Source organism: Oncorhynchus kisutch, linkage group LG17, assembly GCF_002021735.2.
Source record: "Oncorhynchus kisutch isolate 150728-3 linkage group LG17, Okis_V2, whole genome shotgun sequence".
NCBI lineage: Eukaryota > Metazoa > Chordata > Actinopteri > Salmoniformes > Salmonidae > Oncorhynchus > Oncorhynchus kisutch.
The window spans coordinates 46320403-46341341 of NC_034190.2; the positions used below are offsets into that span (position 1 = coordinate 46320403).

Consider the following 20939-nt stretch of genomic DNA (forward strand, 5'->3'; position numbering starts at 1 on the left):
AACACACTGAACACACACACTCTCAGCTCGGTGTAGGTCCACTACTACTCATTGCTTCTGCAGGTAAGCCACATCCTCGAAGATGTCAAGCACTAAACTGAGAGAGACCACAACATTCCTGTGACACGTAACTCATTACATTCCCACGGAAACATTTTACATCTCTCACTAACAGTCCCACCGCTACCACACAATAACATTCTACCGAGACCAAAAACATAGCCCTACAAAAGCAAACATTTCACACACCGCCCCAAAAAAACACACACTCCACACAACCTAGACAACTCTCACTGCCGCAAAATAACATTTCGCTCAAACCCTAAATTCTCTCCCACACTGTAATTTACTGGCTATGTAACAGTACAGACAGTAGGGAGAGAGAAACACTCTGTGTGCTTGTGTGTGTGTAGTACAGCCTGCAGTATCACTTGGAGACAGTTTATCAAGAGACCAGCAGCAGGAAGTGGCATTTAAAGAGGCAGTGTGTGTGTGTGTGTGTTTATTTAGTGTGGTTTGCTATCACTGACAGGGAGGGATGATACCAGCTTCCCCCTCATCCTCACCCCTAACCTCTCTCCAGCCTGGCGTCATACCCCTCCTCCCTCTCTTTTCCTTCACACGTGTGGTGGGGTCCTCCTTAGGACCGGACGGGTGTGTGCCTGTAGAGGGGAGTGTCACCCTGTTTGTTGACAGTCAGAGTGGTCCTGTGGGGGAAGATAGATACAGTACTGCCTGGGTCTGGGGTTGGGATTGGGGTATCGCCCAGGACAGGACAAGCCGTGTCCAGACCACACCAGCACACTGATGGAAGGGGATGAGTGGAGTGGAGATGGAGGAGAGAGAGGTGAAAGGGGTGAGGACAGAACAGAAGAGACCAGGGAGAGGATGTGTGCTAGAGGTGGGATATGTGGAGAAGAGAGAAGTGGAGGTGAGAGAAGAGGAGATGGAAGGGGTGAGGGTGGGTGTGCTGAGGGCATGACAGGGGGCGACACCCCCCACTGATCTCCTGTGCTGATACACGACTCTATCCAACAAACAGACAAAGGTCACTGCACATTAACTGGGCTTTAGTATCTTAATTTGACGTCAGTACCTGTTTTATAAAGTCACTCAGTGTTTTGGGCCTCAAAATGGCAGCGTCAGCATGGGAACGTTCCAAACTTTGAAGAGCTCTCGCCAATCATGCTCCTGTTTTCAAAACTATGCGGGGAATAATATGTGAGACTCAGGACTCGGAGAGAAAGTTTTAACATTTCATGTGACTCTTGTACTTGAAACAATAACAAAACGGGACTTGGTCATGTGATATCCCTGGAAAAGACAACAACTGATGACCTTCTCTCAAAACACCTCAAACAGTAGTCTACAGTCTTCAGCAGAGCCTCCCATCAAAAAAAAGAGTAATGTTGTGTTGCTACCATGCTGTGTTGTCATGTGTTGCTGCCATGCTATGTTGTTGTCTTAGGTCTCTTTATGTAGTGTTGTGGTGTCTCGCTTGTCGTGATGTGATTTTGTCCTATATTTTCATTTTATTTTGTATTTTTAATCCCAGCTCCTGTCCCCGCAGAAAGCCTTTTGGTAGGCCGTCATTGTAAATCAGAATTAGTTCTTAACTGACTTGCCTACTTAAACAAAGGTTAAATAAAAACAATATATATTTTTTTAAATCCCTCAGTTCATCTTGATAGCTAGCAAACACACACACAAACACAGTGGAGAGTGGGAAAACGTGGCCTTGGTTATAGAGCACAGAGTGTTGCTCTGCTATAGGGGGAAACTCTGGAGCCATTAGAGAGGAAATAAGGTACTTTATTACCCTGTCTACTCTACACCTGAGGCATGTTAGCAAGCCCACAGGAGACATGCCACTTTCCTGTTCACTCAGTTAAATCATGTAAACTGGCCAGGCCAGTGGGCTCTTAATGAGAGGGCTGTCACCAGGGCCTGTTCTTGCCTCTCTGCCGCCCAAGGCAAGACCAAAAAATGCTGCAACCGCAAAACTAAAATAGTCCCAGTAAGCAAAATGACTTTGAAAAGACATCTAAAAGATACGTTTTCCAGACTTTGAAGTTAGGTTCAATTTAGGTTCGGGATGAAAAGGTGAAAGGACGTATTTTCTGGATGTATAAAATACACATCCTCCAGGATGGTGAAAAGGCACCAAAGATGTTGAAAAATGTGTATTTTCCAGACTTTGAAATCAAGTTCATTTTTGGTTCTGAATTAAAGTTGAAAATATTTATTTTATGCAGGTTGAAAACACGTATTTTCCAGAGGTTGAAAATATGTTTTTTTCTGGACGTTGAAATTAGGTTTATTTTTTGTTCTGAACGAAAGTTGAAAATATGTCATTTATAGACTATAGTCTATGTTTGACTGGTCCAGACCGGACCAAATCTGAACCAAACATAGACATCTATGATAATTTCAGATTTGGTTCGGACCGTGACAAAAATGTGGATATGGAAATCAAGGCAGGTACGGACTGCACCAAAAAAAGATGTCCAAAAGGCATCAGCATCTGTCCGTGCTTACTGAGGTGTAGCCTGAAATAGAGTTTTATGAACACCCATCTACGTGATAAGCCTACTGTTTGTAAAACACCAAAAAAAGACGTCCCAAAGACGTTGGCTCCTGCTTACTGAAGTGTAGCCTTCCATGTCAGCCAGCAATGGAATGTTATGAGTGCCCATCCATGTGGTAGGCCCACCATATGTAAAACAGGCTATTGAACTGACTTTATTAGTCCTGATTCCTGTGACCAATTCAATTAGGCTATTTAAGCTCTGAATATCAGCTACACAATTATTGGGGGAGATATCGTGAGCCTATTTACAATGTGTTTACACAGCAGGAAATGCAGGAGTATTTTCTTTTTCGCTATGATCAGCTTTGTCAAAAATCACTGAATCACGAAAACAGTTGTAATTGACTCCGCATGTTAATTTTGTTGATTGGGCGCGATTTAGCTTAGCCTATTTGAGCGGAAAAACCTGCATGGATGATGTAGAAAGTGTCGATCTAAATAAATTGTCATACATTTTATCTCCAGCCTGTAAGCCACATACTATTTTTTACCATATCCTGTACCATCTACATGATTTATGTTAGATGTTTTTTTATTTACGGAACGTTGGTGGAGCACCACAGCGATGCATCTCTCCAACAGCATCCTGGAAAGGTGCGCTGGGAATGGACAAGCAAAATATTTTGCCTTTGACAGAGTGGGCACTGCTTATCACAGGGCGGCATCAGGTGTATAAAATTCAAGCACACCGCCATGCAATCTCCATAGACAAACGTTGGCAGTAGAATGGCAGTTGGCAGTGACGTTCAAGACAGTTTGTCAAATGTTTGACCTGCTAGAGCTGCCCCAATCAACTGTAAGTGCTGTTATTGTGAAATGGAAAGGTCTAGGAGCAACAACGGCTCAGTCGCAAAGTGGTAGGCCACACAAGCTCACAGAATGGGACCGCTGAGTGCTGAAGCGCATTAAAAATTGTCTGTCCTCAATTGCAACACTCACAACTGAGTTCCAAACTGCCTCTGGAAGAAACGTCAGCACTGTTTGTCGGAAGCTTCAGCAAATGGGTCTCCATGGCCGAGCAGTCGTACATAAGCCGAAGATCACCATGCACAATGCCAAGCGTTGGCTGGAGTGGTGTAAAGCTCGCCGCCATTTGGAATCTGGAGCAGTGGCAAGTACAAATGGCAAGTCTAAATGTGCAAGGAAGGCAAATTGAAAGTGCAAGGAGGCATGCAACTGAAATGCAGGGATAGCAGCAATGAGGTTACCGAGGTAGACATGTACAACTGAATAATGTCCTTAATCAGACTTTGCAAAGCAATTTCAGAGTCCAGTAGTACCATGAAGAGTACAAAGAGAGTAGTGCAACAAGGTCCCTGAGAGGCAGTACTAGGATGTGAGCAGGTGGAGATGGCTAGTGCCGTGTCACAGAGTTCAGCGGGGTTACAGTAGCTGGAAAGAAACTGTTCTTGAGGCTGCTAGTGTGGGAATGTAGAGACCTGTACTGCCTGCCTGATGGTAGGAGGGCAAACAGTTTGTGGCATGGATGTGAAGGGTCCCTGATGCTACCGCGCACCCTACGCAGACACCGCTTGTGTTTGAGGTCTATGATGGCAGGGAGCTGAGCACCAGTGATGTGCTGGGCGGTTTTCACCACCCGTTGCAGGGCCTTCCGGTCGGGCCACGGAGTATCCACCAAACCACACTGTGGCACAGTTAGTCAGAATGCTCTCGACCGTGCAGCGATAAAAGTTCACCAGGATCTTGGGAGACAGGCGGGCCTTCTTCAGCCTCCTCAAAAAGTACAGGCGCTGCTGCACCTTTTTGACCAGGGTTGAGGTGTTGATGGTCCAGGAGAGGTCATCAGAGATGTAGACACCCAGGAATTTGAAGCTGGGCACATGCTCCACCTCAGTGCCATCAATGAGAACTGGGGCGTGGCTGCAGCATTTAGACTTCCTGTAATCCACAATGAGCTCCTTGGTTGTCTTTGCATTGAGGGCCATGTTGTTGTCAGCTCACCATGCAACCGGGTTCTTGACCTCCTCCCTGTAGGCTGACTCGTCATTGTCACTGATCAAGCCTACCACTGTGGTGTCGTCTGCGAACTTGATGATGATGTTGGAACCGTGTACAGGAACCCAGTCATAGGTGAAGAGGGAGTGCAGGAGGGGACTCAGCACGCAGCCCTGTGGCACACCGGTGTTCAGGTTCAGGGTTGAGGAAGTGAAGTTGTCTACCCTGACAGACAGGGGTCTGTTGGTTAGGAAGTCCAAAGTCCAGTTACAGAGAGAGGGGCTGATCCCTGGGTCATGGAGTTTGGTGACCAGCCTAGAGGGAATGATCGCATTGAATGCTGAGCTAAAGTCTATGAACAGCATTCTCACATAGGTGTTGGTTTTGTCCAGGTGTGTCAGTGCAGAGTGTAAAGCTGTGGAGATGGCGTCCTCTGTAGACCTATTTGGTCGGTATGCAAACTGGTGGGGATCCAGTGGTGGAGGGAGGCAGAACTTAAGGTAGGCCAAAACCAGTCTTTCGAAGCACTTAATGATCGTGGAGGTGAGTGCAACAGGTCGGAGGTCATTCAGGCTTGATGTGGTCGACTGCTTCGGCACTGGTATAATGGTTGCGGTCTTGAAGCACGTGGGGACAACCGCCTGGGCCAGTGACAGGTTGAAAATGTCAGTGTAGACCTCGGCCAGCTGCCCAGCACATGCTCTGAACACACGACCGGGGACGCCATCAGGGCCAGCAGGCTTGCGTGCATTCACCCTACTCAGTGGAGACAACACATCTGCAATGGATAGTCTGAGGGGGAGGTCGTCTGGGGGGAGCTCAGCTTTGATGGCTGGATCTTTGTTGTCCCTGTTGAAGCGAGCATAGAACCTATTTAACTCGTCGGCGATGGAGACGTCGCTGGCTGTGGGGGTAAGGTTTTTTGGTCGGTAGTCTGTGATGGCTTAGATGCCCTGGCAGATTCGTCGAGGGTCGGAGTTGTTGTTGAAGTGCTCCTAAATCTGCAATTTGAAGTCATGTTTAGCCATCTTGATGCCCTTTTTTAGCTTGACCCTGGATGAGGGTCACCAGATCTAAAAGCCTTTAGCCTTTACTGCCTTTAGCAGTAGTCGGATCTCTCTGTTCATCCAAGGCTTCTGGTTGGGGAAGGTCTTTATTAGTTTATGGGTGATGACATTGTTTATGCAGATGTTGATGTAATCCAGAATGGAAGAAGCATATGTTTCAATGTCCGTATGGGAGTCAAGGGTGGCCTGAGTGGCAACCAATCTCCTGTCTGTGTGTTGAAACTGGTGCTGCAGCAATGAGTCTGACCCCTCTGGCCACACTTTGATTGTCCTCACTGATGGTTTCACGCCTTTAACGAGGGGTAAATACTTGGTGAGCAGGAACAGTGAAAGGTGATCAGACTGTCCAAGGTGGGGGAGGGGAACGGCATCCGGAGGTACAGTATATAGGCTGCAGTAACAACAATGGATTTAAGCTCCCGAGGCAAGTAGAAAAGGCCTGCACCTAATCATCAGGTACTCCGGATTGGTTGAGCAGTGACTCTGTTACTGTCTGTACTAGAGGTCGACCGATTATGATTTTTCAATGCCGATACCGATTATTGGAGGACCAAAAAAAGCTAATACCGATTAATCAGCCAATGTTTTTATATATTTTTAATAAAGACAATTACAACAATACCGAATTAACACTTTTATTTTAACTTAATATAATGCATAAATAAAAATCAATATAGTCTCAAATAAATAATGAAACATGTTCAATTTGGTTAAAATAATGCAAAAACACAGTGTTGGAGACTAAAGTAAAAGTGCAAAATGTGCCATGTAAAAAAGCTAACGTTTAAGTTCCTTGCTCAGAACATGATTACATATGAAAGCTGGTGGTTCCTTTTAACATGAGTCTTCAATATTCCCACTTAAGAAGTTTTAGGTTGTAGTTATTATAGGAATTATATGGCTATTTCTCTCTATACCATTTGTATTTCATATACCTTTGACTATTGGATGTTCTTATAGGCACTATAGCTTTGCCAGCCTAATCTCAGGAGTTGATAGGCTTGAAGTCATAAACAGCGCTGTGCTTCAAGCATTGCGAAGAGCTGCTGTTAAACGCAGGAAATGTTTGAATGAATGCTTAATAGCCTTCTGCTACCTAACACCGCTCAGTCAGACTGGTCTATCAAATATTAAATCATAGACTTAATTATAATATAATAAACACATAGAACACGAGCCTTAGGTAATTAATATGGTCAAATACGGAAACTATAATTTCAAAACAAAATTTTCTTCTTTCAGGGAAATACGGAACTGTTCCGTATTTTATCGAACAGGTGGCATCCATAAGTCTAAATATTGCTGTTACATTGCACAACCTTCAATGTCTTGACTTTGGATGAAACAATTCTGCTAAGATAAATTACCATATTAGCCAAAGCCAGGCCAATGATATGTGGAGGATGTACATTTGTGGAGCTTTAGTCTGGGTGGAGAGAATTCCTGAAGGTAAATTCATAAAAGGTAAGTAAAAAAATTCAGTGTTTTTCAGGAAATTGCATCACAAAACAAATGTGGTACCCATAAAAGCATTTAACAATCATATACTGCGGTAACCCTGGTGGAAAAAAACAGAACAATAATACTGTTTCCCCATATCTATTCCTGCAACAGTAGTACCCACTAGCCTAACTAATAACCGAGCACAGCAGCATCATATGCACCAACTACAGTTCATTAATGAGAGAAATGAAATTAGATTTCTTTGTGATGCATTTATGAGTATCTATAAAACAGCATATGACAGCTGAAGGTATTCCTGTCGCATGCCCATTGGTGAGTATAAGCACTGAGTTTCCTGAGCAACCTTTAAACTTGCCTCCTGATGTTAGTCTAGAGGGCCTTGACTCCAGGGTCTTACATCCTCACACACATACACACAACGTGGCCTACGGCGGAGAGAGGGGCTCTTTAGGTTTGTTAAATATCCTGCAACTCATCCCTCTTCTTCCCCAGTCTGGTAAGAGACTAGAGGAGGGCACTACAAAGGCACAGCTCCAGCATCACTGATACCTCACGGCTCCTGCTTCCTTTTGAAGTAATGAAGCGCTTTAAAACAGGAGACGCAAATGGCCTCCCCTCCAAGAGATGTTAAATATCATCCTGGCTGCTAGCACTACAGAGACCCCCCCCCCCCCCCCCCCCACACACACACACACACGCACACATGCACACACACACACGCACACACCCTGCCTAGATGTAGGCAGGGTGTGTGCGTGTGTGTGTGTGTGCATGTGTGCGTGTGTGTGTGTGCGCGTGCGTGTGTGTGTGTGTGTCTGGACATGTTTAAAAACAAACAAACATTTCACCAACTGGGGACATTTTGTTAGTCCCCACAAGGTCAAATGCTATTTCTAGGGGGTTTAGGGTTAAGGTTAGAATTAGTGTTAGAATCAGGTTTAGGGTTAAGGTTAGGAGTTAGGGTTAGTTTTACAGTTAGGGTAAGGAGCTAGGGTTAGGTTTAAGGTTAAGGTTAGGGTAAGAGTGTGGGTTAGGGGTAGGTCCGCTAAAACACCTCTTTCGACATCCAACAATATTTAAAGCCTCAGCCAAATCCTAAAATGACACACTGCAGGCAGGGAGGTAACGGAAGTTCTCCAGTGAAGGACCCCAGGTGCCCTGTATCAACTAGCACAGGATAATTACAGCTGTGATACAGCAGCCTGATCATGCTGACTGTTCAACCTGGTATTTGGGTGTGTGGTGTGGTGTAGCCAGCCAATTAGATCTACTCCTCCTGTCCCTCCAGACTTACCAAGGACAGGAGATCAGACAACCACCATCTGACACTCAAAGAGAGGTTCAATCAATCTTCATATTCATCATGGTTAGAATCTTTAGTCATAGTTATGCTTAATAGCCCAAATTTTAACGATAACATATAATATATATATAAAAAATCCAACTTAATAGTTGGTTTAATCTTTGCAGCAGCTGCCCAGAAAAAAACTGATGTTGTGTAGATATTAAAGGATGTAGATATTGAAGGTTGTAGATATTAAAGGATGTAGATATTGAAGGTTGTAGATATTAAAGGATGTAGATATTGAAGGTTGTAGATATTAAAGGATGTAGATATTGAAGGTTGTAGATATTAAAGGATGTAGATATTGAAGGTTGTAGATATTAAAGGATGTAGATATTGAAGGTTGTAGATATTGAAGGTTGTAGATATTGAAGGCTGTAGATATTGAAGGTTGTAGATATTGAAGGCTGTAGATATTGAAGGCTGTAGATATTGAAGACTGTAGATATTGAAGGTTGTAGATATTGAACGCTGTACATATTGAATGCTGTAGATATTGAACGCTGTAGATATTGAAGGCTGTAGATATTGAAGGTTGTAGATATTGAACACTGTAGATATTGAAGGCTGTAGATATTGAATGTTACAGATATTAAAGGATGAAAATATTGAAAGTTGTAGATATTGAAGGTTGTAGATAGTGAAGGCTGTAGATAGTGAAGGTTGTAGATAGTGAAAGCTGTAGATAGTGAAGGCTGTAGATAGTGAAGGTTGTAGATAGTGAAAGCTGTAGATAGTGAAGGCTGTAGATAGTGAAGGGTATAGATAGTGAAGGCTGTAGATAGTGAAGGCTGTAGATAGTGAAGGCTGTAGATAGTGAAGGCTGTAGATAGTGAAGGCTGTAGATATTGAAGGCTGTAGATAGTGAAGGTTGTAGATAGTGAAAGATGAAGATATTGAAGGCTGTAGATAGTCAAGGCTGTAGATAGTGAAGGCTGTAGATAGTGAAGGCTGTAGATAGTGAAGGCTGTGGATATTGAAGGTTGTAGATATTGAAGGTTGTAGATATTGAAGGGTATAGATAGTGAAGTCTGTAGATAGTGAAGGCTGTAGAAATTGAAGGCTGTAGAAATTGAAGGTTGTAGATATTGAAGGGTATAGATAGTGAAGTCTGTAGATAGTGAAGGCTGTAGAAATTGAAGGCTGTAGAAATTGAAGGTTGTAGATATTGAAGGTTGTAGATAGTGAAAGTTGTAGATAGTGAAGGCTGTAGATATTGAAGGTTGTAGATATTGAAGGCTGTAGATATTGAAGGCTGTAGATATTGAAGGTTGTAGATATTGAAGGCTGTAGATATTGAAGGCTGTAGATATTGAAGACTGTAGATATTGAAGGTTGTAGATATTGAACGCTGTACATATTGAAGGCTGTAGATATTGAACGCTGTAGATATTGAAGGTTGTAGATATTGAACACTGTAGATATTGAAGGCTGTAGATATTGAATGTTACAGATATTAAAGGATGAAAATATTGAAAGTTGTAGATAGTGAAGGCTGTAGATAGTGAAGGTTGTAGATAGTGAAAGCTGTAGATAGTGAAGGCTGTAGATAGTGAAGGTTGTAGATAGTGAAAGCTGTAGATAGTGAAGGCTGTAGATAGTGAAGGCTGTAGATAGTGAAGGCTGTAGATAGTGAAGGCTGTAGATATTGAAGGTTGTAGATATTGAAGGTTGTAGATATTGAAGGGTATAGATAGTGAAGTTTGTAGATAGTGAAGGCTGTAGAAATTGAAGGCTGTAGAAATTGAAGGTTGTAGATATTGAAGGTTGTAGATAGTGAAGGTTGTAGATAGTGAAGGCTGTAGACAGTGAAGGCTGTAGAAATTGAAGGCTGTAGATAGTGAAGGTTGTAGATTTTGAAGGCTGTAGATATTTCATCCTTGAGAGCTTTACTCCTGGATCATTCACATTGATCCCCGGTCACAAGGTCGGTGAGTACACGAACACAACAGTCCCCTGCCTCGCACAGCTGGCGCCGGTCGTCATGGAAACACTACGACTCCATACGACTCAAGATAACCCCCTTTGTCAGCTGAAGGATGGTGTGGCGAAATACAGAGAGTGAATAGACACATGATAGTAAAATACCTCCAAAATAGTAATAATAGTGGTTCAATTAGCTTGCTGTTATAGCTGAGTAATCTTTGGGGATAGTGTGGGATGTGGTCATGCCCTAGATGGTATTGGACAGCTGAATGAGGTCAGTGGTGTGTCACCTTGTTTCAACATGACCTCTTCCTCCTGCTGATGGGACCGGGCTTTGTCAAATCATCAGAAGGACATTTTGAACCGCGGCCATTACATTTGAAAACCCCCATAAATGATCTAAACTGCGGGAGGAAGGGGCAACTCTTACTCACCTCATCAGTCAAACACCCAGTAATATAGACAAACTGAGCAGGAATGTAAGCAGTTAACGTAGTTCACACACTCATTCCCACACTGCTCGGCTAACATCACTCTCTCAAGGAGTAAAAATACACCCAGCACTGTAGTATTCACTGAAATAACACCAGCGGGGAGACTGAAGGCAGCATAAATTGTCCCCAATGTTAGTCTCTCAATAAAACATGCAGGCTAGCATGAATATTTCAACAGGCTAAAAGAATTAGCCCACATTCAGCAGACAGCTTCTACCCCATACATCCCTGCACACCCCCTCGACCCAGACAGAGGTTCAGAGAAAACTCATATACGCACACATACTTAGACGGTCTGAGACGAACGTTATAGACATTACTACAACTGGCTACGGCTGCACAGATGAGCAATGTGCATAAACAGAGAATATGAAAACACAAGTCAATGATATAACCACATACACATATTTATCATAAATGAGAGTGTTAAAACATTTCCACTTATGCAAAAACAGACACAGACACACACACACGCACACACACACACAGACATACACACAGACACGCACATGCACACACACTGGAACTCACCAGCTAAGCATAGGCTGCCATCTGCACTATATGTTTTTCCTGTTCTCTCTCTCTCCCTGAAATCTCTGTAGGGTCACTCTTCTCCAGTCCGACACACATCATACACACACTAACACCAATCACAAGGGTCCAGTTTAGTCCAGCAGCATGTCGTTACAGCCACTGGGTTGTTGTGAGAGAAACCTGGAAGGGTTTATGACAGTAGTAATGTGGATCTTCAGTCAGTCAGTCAGGCAGCATGACTCTCCTACTCCAGGCTCTCTCTCTCTCTCTCTCTTCCCTCCTCCTTCTCCTCCTTCCCCCACTCTACAAACACACCCAGTGTTTGTAGAGCCCCAAAAGTGTGCTCCTGTCCTCCTCCTCGCTCTCCCTGTCCTGATCCCTCTTTCCCATTCAGCAGAGCGCTGGTGAACAATGCCCCCACCGCCGCAACTCTCAAAGCCGTTCTCAGCTGGCAATAATGCCTTTCCCCCGTCACTATGGAAACTAATGAAGGCCCGGCCGGGTGGGGGAGAGGGAGGGCAAGCAAGAGAGAGAGAATGAGGAGGAGCGATAGAGAATGAAGGGAGAGGAGTGGTTGAATGAAAGATGGGGAAGTGTGTGATTGAATGAGCGATAGGGGGAAGGTTTGAGAATTCTAGGTTCAGGCAGTGATGATATACAGTACATATTTTATTGTTCAATGGGCAATCCTAAAATAGAACTCCATAAATTCCATACCTCTAGAGAGCTAGTTACTCCACAGTGGATCACTAGAGTCTAGGGTGCAGCATACCCCAAGTGACTTCAACCAGACGCGCCCAAGCCTTCTTCATATGCACAGACTATTATACCTCTTTTTTTCTCTCCCTTTCCCCTCCTCCCTCCTTCGCTCAATGGGCCAAGTCTCTGTCAGGGTGACGGGTGAGGGGCTTGTCTGAAAGAAGCAGGTGACATCGCCTGACGCCCGCACGGAACCCACCATGAATAGTTGTGATTTCCATGGAAACGGCGTCGAAGTAATCACTGTTCCCGAATCATGACGTTGAATTAGAGAAGAGGCAAATTTAGGAAAGAGAGTCAAAAAGCTAGCGTGAGAGCTTGTTGATTTTGTGTTGATCCTGCCTTTGCCTTTCTATGCTGTAAATGTGCTGCGGTATAGGGAGGTAACCTGTATTAATTCACATACCTCAGCATTTACTGTACTGCTGCTGTCTGAAGCATGCATGGTGATTGATATTCTCTGCTGTCGATCAGCTGCTCCTCTCCATTGTACTAAAGCAGGGTGCTGAACCAAACACAACTACTCAGGTCAAATCGATCTGAGGAAAAACACAAGGAGGGCAGTAGACCTAATCTTCTACTTAGGAGTAGATAGCAGGGGAGCGATATGGAAAGGATTTGACGAAGAGACACTTTTACTCTTCACACGGACGAGAGGAATTTGGGACACTGTGAAACAGAAAGGAATTCAAAAACATCATCCTTCATGCTACATCACTTGGGCTTATGCAAAAACTGGAGAACAGGGACGGTGTGTGTGTGTGTGTCTTGGGAAAGTAGGGCTGAGTTAAGTTGGTCAACTCTCCCTGGCCTATACGTGTATCCTCTTTCCTTATGTCCTTACAACCAGGCCATTCTCACCATCTAAACTGCTTGTACTCTACTCTCATCTACGACTTTAGTCAGATTCATTATATCTTCACAGTACAGTGTAGGGGTTTATTCTGATCAAGTCACCGAGATGCAAACGCACAGACTGACGGATGCACACACACATGCACATATACACACTGCGAAGAACACCAGTCTAAATCTCCTGTTCTTCATGCATATGCTCCACTGACCTGAGCACAGCATCTGTCTCACAGCTGCCTGAGGGGGTCAACACACATATGCATGGAATAGCACTCGTTTTGACGAACAGTGCTCAAATAACACTAGAACACACACTTGCATACACAGACAGACACACAGAGACAGATGGAAGACACTATTTGGAGATGTTTTCTAATATGAGGGAAGATTATATTCCTTTGGCAAGGTCTGACACTGTGAAAAAGTCAAGGTCGGCCAACTTGACTGCCTGTGCGTGTGTGTCTGTGTGGGTGTGTGTGTGTGTGTGTTTTTATGTGTGTCTGTGTGTGTGCTCTCGCAGAGAACAAGGCACATGAAGTCCTGCAGCAAACCATCCCCCATTACAACCTGACTAACTACCCCCTACACACACACACACACACTCTCACACATACTACCCACTCACCCACTCACATGCAGACAAAAACATTTAAACAGCATTTCTTTCGAAAGCCTGCCATAGTCTTGCCAAAGCCTTCAAAGACTATGTCTGCATTTGCCTCACAAACCCCCCTCCCGAGGACATTACCTGCTTCCAGATCAGGAGACCTGATACTGAATTCTACAGATACTACAACTAGAATGATTTTAAAATAGCTAATATAAATCGATGAGATGTCGCCATGGTGAGGCTCAGTGCACCCTGCGGGTGTGAGCTGGAAGGAGGACACTGGGCTGTTGTCATGGAGACCACGCGCACAGTTCACTCACAAGTACAAATACATAACGTGAATGCAGGACGCACATGCACGTGCAACATACCCTATCCTGTGAGGACAGACCGCGTTTCAGTGATCTTAGGCTTATCTCTGAAGGCCTGTGTGTGTGAATATCGCCAATGTCAGAGACACAACATGCTGCCTGGCTTCTATTCTGTAGGGGGAAGAGGTCGCGAAAGGACACTGGCATCGCAACAGAAGGGCCCTCTACAGCTACTAAGACACACTCTTTATACACACTAACCATCAAAGAGATTCTGGTCTAATTCTATTGCTAAGCTACTAAAATAATGTATTTGAATGAGAGTTTGGGAATAACAAATAGGGAAAAAAATGGGTGAAACATTGTAGGCTTTGCCCAAGTGTGTATACCTACTCAGATCCGGCTCCAGACGATCAAATACACTGAGTGTTCTAATGTTGACACTGACAATCCCATCCAAAACATTTCAGAACATACAGTATATTGTGTTTTTATTCAATTTGATCTTCGTCAAGGTTTTTTTGGGCTCTTCATGCACACAAAACAAATTCTCGAGGCAAGCCGAAGTTTGGTAGCCGAAGTCTACAGCCCTTCATCGGTGATTGATCAACAGTAGGGATTCTTCAATAAAGCGTTTGATGTCATTCAATGAGACGACTCGTTTTCATTTTTTTCCCACGAGAAATACTGCACCAAACATCTTAGTTAGATGTACAATTGTGCGACTAAGATTTTGTCGGCCAAAATGTCCAAATTAATTACATTACATTACTTGAGTTATCCCAAGATAAAAATCTGCCTATTTTGAGGAAGCGTATACTGGCTACGGCATCTCAAGATGGAAAAACAGTACTAATGCCACTTTTTCTTGTTTTTCAAGCAAAGGTCTTTTAAGGGAGTATACGAGCATACTCGTTCAGTTCACCTAAGGAGCCAGCCGAACCAAAGCATGCGGAAGGCTTTACTTAGCTCCTCAAATATTCAGTAGCCCAAATCACAATGGGCTTTAAAACCCTCTGATCTGCTCATCTCTTTCACCCATTATCATCAGCCACAGTGTATCATTAAAGGAGCAAAGCCATTAATATTTCACCCAGCTAGAGGAGCCTTTAATTTATTATTACAATTAAAACAGATCTGGTGGAGTGAAGAAGAAACAGAATAACAAAGAGGGCAAACCACTGTATAATCCCTGTAGTGCCCTCTAGATAGAGTTACTAGACCTGCTCTCCCAATGAGAGCAGAGGTCAGGCATGTCAGTGGACTAGAGTGGAATGATCTGGCGAATGCATATCTATGCTTGTCACGCTGTTTGAGGTTGACTGGCCCTGGGGCTGAGAGAGAGAGAGAGAGAGAGACAGAGAGAGAGAGAGAGGAGTCACATGATCTGTTAGTGTGTGTAACAGATGACACTGCCCCAGGGGGTGACAGTTAGAGGTGCTGGACCATGGAAACCCAGTTTTGAGGCACTGTCCCCCCAGAGTCCCCCTCAACACCCGCCGAGCCCGTCTCGTGACCCCCTTTCCCTGGGGCATGGAATCCACTGTGGCCTGAACATGGACTCAGTCATATGAGAGCTTTTTTATCTATCTAAAATAAGACTACTACAAGTTGATAGTTGCAAAAGAGTGCAGCTTGTATTGACTTAACTTCTATGTGGGTATCGATTAACTTGAACTTCAGAGAGCAGAGACATTATAAGTGTTGTAGTTTATTATGCTGTAATGGTGGTGGCGGGAACTCTGACTGTGCTTTAGAATGTTGTAATGGTGTAGTTTAGTGAGGTGTAATACTATAGTAGCAGTAGCTGCAATATGACTCCGAACCAGAAGTAAAATAATGAAACATCATTAAGCTCATAGTGTTGCGTTCAATCAGTGTGACTGTATAATGACAGGAAGCAGAGTGGGACTACAACACTGTGGGATTACAACACCAAACAGGCCCCAGGCCAGGATGGACAGAGATATGACAAGGGAGCTAGAATATTACTAACTACATTTATATTAGCTTCACCAGGAACTTTACTTAATCATCCTACAGTAATATACTGAGAAATACCAGGTAATATACAGTACACTGTACACAATTGTTATTGGGCAGACACACTGTCTGTAGACTTGTTTACATGTTGCTGTGTGTTTTGTTGCCAACCTTACTTTGCTACCTGACAATTTTACGGTTTTTACTTTTTAATTACCGTTTATATTTGTGTTTTTTTCCTCAACTTTTTTTTTCATTCAACTTTTTCACTCCCGACGCTTTATCTGGGCATGGTTCGTCAGGACCTCCAACAGCCGAAGCTAAGTAGTAACATTAACATGATGCTTTATCTGGACATGATTCGTCAGGACCTCCAACAGCCGAAGCTAAGTAGTAACATTAACATGATGCTTTATCTGGACATGGTTCGTCAGGACCTCCAACAGCCGAAGCTAAGTAGTAACATTAACATGATGCTTTATCTGGACATGGTTCGTCAGGACCTCCAACAGCCGAAGCTAAGTAGTAACATTAACATGATGCTTTATCTGGACATGGTTCGTTAGGACCTCCAACAGCCGAAGCTAAGTAGTAACATTAACATGATGCTTTATCTGGACATGGTTCGTCAGGACCTCCAACAGCCGAAGCTAAGTAGTAACATTAACATGATGCTTTATCTGGGCATGGTCGGTCAGGACCTCCAACAGCCGAAGCTAAGTAGTAACATTAACATGATGCTTTATCTGGACATAGTTCGTCAGGACCTCCAACAGCCGAAGCTAAGTAGTAACATTAACATGATGCTTTATCTGGACATGGTTCGTCAGGACCTCCAACAGCCGAAGCTAAGTAGTAACATAAACATGATGCTTTATCTGGACATAGTTCGTCAGGACCTCCAACAGCCGAAGTTAAGTAGTAACATTAACATGATGCTTTATCTGGACATGGTTCGTCAGGACCTCCAACAGCCGAAGCTAAGTAGTAACATTAACAAGATGCCTTCTAATTGCAGTCGCTGTACTCATAATATACAGGAGAACGATTGCCTTACGGCGAGGATTGCTGTGCTGAAGCCCAGCTTCAGACGCACAGTCCCCGCAGCCGGACAACTTTCTCATGGTTTCTGGAGGGAAATGCTGTAGGAATGCTCAACCGGTGTCGCTCATTCAGCCGACAGAAACTTTCAACCGGTTTTCCCCATTAAGCAACGAGTCGGAGTCAGAGGCCGAGCCTTCTCTTGTCTCTACTCCTCCCGTTACGGGGTCTGAGACGCCGAAGCTTCCCACCATTAGCTCTGACAAATTGAAAACTCTAGTCATTGGCGACTCCATTACCCACAGTATTAGACTTAAAACTAATCATCCAGCGATCATACACTGTTTACCAGGGGGCAGGGCTACTGACGTTAAGGCTAATCTGAAGATGGTGCTGGCTAAAGATAAAACTGGCGAGTATAGAGAGTATAGAGATATTGTTATCCACGTCGGCACCAACAATGGTAGGATGAAACAGTCAGAGATCACCAAGCACAACATAGCTTCAGCGTGTAAATCAGCTAGAAAGATGTGTCAGCATCGAGTAATTGTCTCTGGCCCCCTCCCAGTTAGGGGGAGTGATGAGCTCTACAGCAGAGTCTCACAACTCAATCACTGGTTGAAAACTGTTTTCTGCCCCTCCCAAAAGATAGAATTTGTAGATAAGTGGCCCTCTTTCTGGGACTCACCCACAAACAGGACCAAGCCTGACCTGCTGAGGAGTGACGGACTCCATCCTAGCTGGATTTGTGCTCTCATCTTATCTACCAACATAGACAGGGTTCTAACTCCTCTAGCTCCACAATGAAATAGGGTGCAGGCCAGGCAGCAGGCTGTTAGCTAGCCTGCCAGCATAGTGGAGTCTGCCACTAGCACAGTCAGTGTAGTCAGCTCAGCTATCCCCATTGAGACCGTGTCTGTGCCTCGACCTCGGTTGGGCAAAACTAAACATGGCGGTGTTCGCCTTAGCAATCTCACTAGGATAAAGACCTCCTCCATTCCTGTCATTATTGAAAGAGATCATGATACCTCACATCTCAAAATAGGGCTTCTTAATGTTAGATCCCTTACTTCAAAGGCAATTATAGTCAATAAACTGATCATAATCTTGATGTGATTGGCCTGACTGAAACATGAGGCCTCACCTCCTGGCTACACTAGTGACCATATCCCCCGTGCATCCCGCAGAGGTGGAGGTGTTGCTAACATTTACGATAGCAAATTTAAATTTACACAAAAAAAACTACATTTTTGTCTTTTGAGCTTCTAGTCATGAAATCTATGCAGCCTTCTCAATCACTTTTTATAGCTACTCATTGAGTTCCCTGAATTCCTATCGGACCTTGTAGTCATAGCAAATGGCGCCACACCAAACTGGAAGTCTTCCGACTAGCTTGGAAAGACAGTACCGTGCAGTATCGAAGAGCCCTTACTGCTGCTCGATCGTCCTATTTTTCCAACTTAATTGAGGAAAATAAGAACAATCCGAAATTCCTTTTTGATACTGTCGCAAAGCTAACTAAAAAGCAGCATTCCCCAAGAGAGGATGGCTTTCACTTCAGGAGTAATAAATTCATGAACTTCTTGGAGGAAAAGATCATAATTATTAGAAAGCAAATTATGGACTCCTCTTTAAATTAGCATATTCCTTCAAAGCTCAGTTGTCCTGAGTCTGCACAACTCTGCCAGGACCTAGGATCAAGAGAGACACTCAAGTGTTTTAGTACTATATCTCTTGACACAATGATGAAAATAATCATGGCCTCTAAACCTTCAAGCTGCATACTGGACCCTATTCCAAGTAAACTACTGAAAGAGCTGCTTCCTGTGCTTGGCCCTCCTATGTTGAACATAATAAACGGCTCTCTATCCACCAAATGTATCCCAAACTCTCTAAAAGTTGCAGTAATAAAGCCTCTCTTGAAAAAGCCAAACCTTGACCCAGAAAATATAAAAAAGTATCAGCCTATATCGAATCTTCCATTCCTCTCAAAATTTTTAGAAAAGGCTGTTGCGCAGCAGCTCACTGCCTTCCTGAAGACAAACAATGTATACGAAATCTTCAGTCTGGTTTTAGACCCCATCATAGCACTGAGACTGCACTTTTGAAGGTGGTAAATTACATTTTAATGGCATCAGACCGAGGCTCTGCATCTGTCCTTGTGCTCCTAGACCTTAGTGCTGCTTTTGATACCATCGATCACCACATTCTTTTGGAGAGATTGGAAACCCAAATTGGTCTACACAGACAAGTTCTGGCCTGGTTTAGATCTTATCTGTCAGAAAGATATCAGTTTGTCTCTGTGAATGGTTTCTCCTCTGACAAATCAACTGTACATTTCGGTGTTCCTCAAGGTTCCGTTTTAGGACCACTATTGTTTTCACTATATATTTTACCTCTTGGGGATGTAATTCGAAAACATAATGTTAACAGTCACTGCTATGCGGATGACACACAGCTGTACATTTCAATGAAACATGGTGAAGCCAAAAATTGCCCTCGCTAGAAGCCTGTGTTTCAGACATACGGAAGTGGATGGCTGCAAAAAAACAGAGATGCTTGTTCTAGGTCCCAAGAAACAAAGAGATATTCTGTTGAATCTGACAATTAATCTTAATGGTTGTACAGTCGTCTCAAATAAAACTGTGAAGGACCTCGGCATTACTCTGGACCCTGATCTCTCTTTTGACGAACATATCAAGACTGTTTCAAGGCCTTTTTTCCATCTACGTAACATTGCAAAAATCAGAAACTTTCTGTCCAAAAATTATGCTTTTGTTACTTCTAGGTTAGACTACTGCAATGCTCTCCTTTCCGGCTACCCGGATAAAACACTAAATAAACTTCAGTTAGTGCTAAATACGGCTGCTAGAATCCTGACTAGAACCAAAACAAATGATCATATTACTCCAGTGCTAGCCTCCCTACACTGGCTTCCTGTCAAGGCAAGGGCTGATTTCAAAGTTTTACTGCTAACCTACAAAGAATTACATGGGCTTGCTCCTACCTATCTCTCTGATTTGGTCCTGCCGTACATACCTACACGTACGCTACGGTCACAAGTCGCAGGCCTCCTAATTGTCCCTAGAATTTCTAAGCAAACAGGTGGAGGCAGGGCTTTCTCCTATAGAGCTCCATTCTTATGGAATGCTGCCTACCCATGTGAGAGACACAAACTCGGTCTCAACCTTTAAGTCTTTACTGAAGACTCAACTCTTCAGTGGGTCAAATGATTGAGTTTAGTCTGGCCCACGAGTGTGAAGGTGAACGGAAAGGCTCTGGAGCAACGAACCGCCCTTGCTGTCTCTGCCTGGCCGGTTCCCCTCTTTCCACTGGGATTCTCTGCCTCTAACCCTATTACAGGGGCTGAGTCACTGGCTTACTGGTGCTCTTTCATGCCATCCCTAGGAGGGGTGTGTCACTTGAGTGGGTTGAGTCAGTGATCTTCCTGTCTGGATTGGCGCCCCCCCTTGGGTTGTGCCGTGGCGGAGATCTTTGTGGGCTATACTCGGCCTTGTCTCAGGATGGTGAGTTGGTGGTTGAAGATATCCCTCTAGTGGTGTGGGGGCTGTGCTTTGGCAAAGTGGGTGGGGTTATATTCTTCCTGTTTGGCCCTGTCCGGGGGTATCATCGGATGGAGCCACAGTGTCTCCTAACCCCTCCTGTCTCAGCCTCTAGTATTTATGCTGCAGTAGTTTATGTGTCGGGGGGCTAGGGTCAGTTTGTTATATCTGGAGTACTTCTCCTGTCCTATCCGGTGTCCTGTGTGAATTTAAGTATGCTCTCTCTAATTCTCTCTCTCTTTCTCTTTCTTTCTCTCTCAGAGGACCTGAGCCCTAGGACCATGCCTCAGGACTACCTGGCATTTTGACTCCTTGCTGTCCCCAGTCCACCTGGCCGTGCTGCTGCTCCAGTTTAAACTGTTCTGCCTGTGATTATTATTTTTGATCATGCTGGTCATTTATGAACATTTGAACATCTTGGCCATGTTCTGTTATAATCTC

At 44.0% G+C, this 20939-nt stretch overlaps 1 protein-coding gene across 3 annotated transcripts in view; it reads right to left on the reverse strand.

The window, feature by feature from the left end:
- Window positions 1-20939, reverse strand: part of LOC109906962 (FYVE, RhoGEF and PH domain-containing protein 3) — a 92211-nt gene that overhangs the window by 37689 nt on the left and 33583 nt on the right. Inside the window, exon 1 of one of the 3 annotated variants that reach the window (XM_031793941.1) lies at window positions 11374-11948. The exons of the other annotated variants lie outside the window; for them this stretch is intronic. The gene's annotated coding sequence lies outside the window, so the exon portion shown is untranslated. Of the gene's footprint in view, window positions 1-11373; window positions 11949-20939 lie in introns of those variants that run through there. 3 annotated transcript variants of the gene reach the window in all.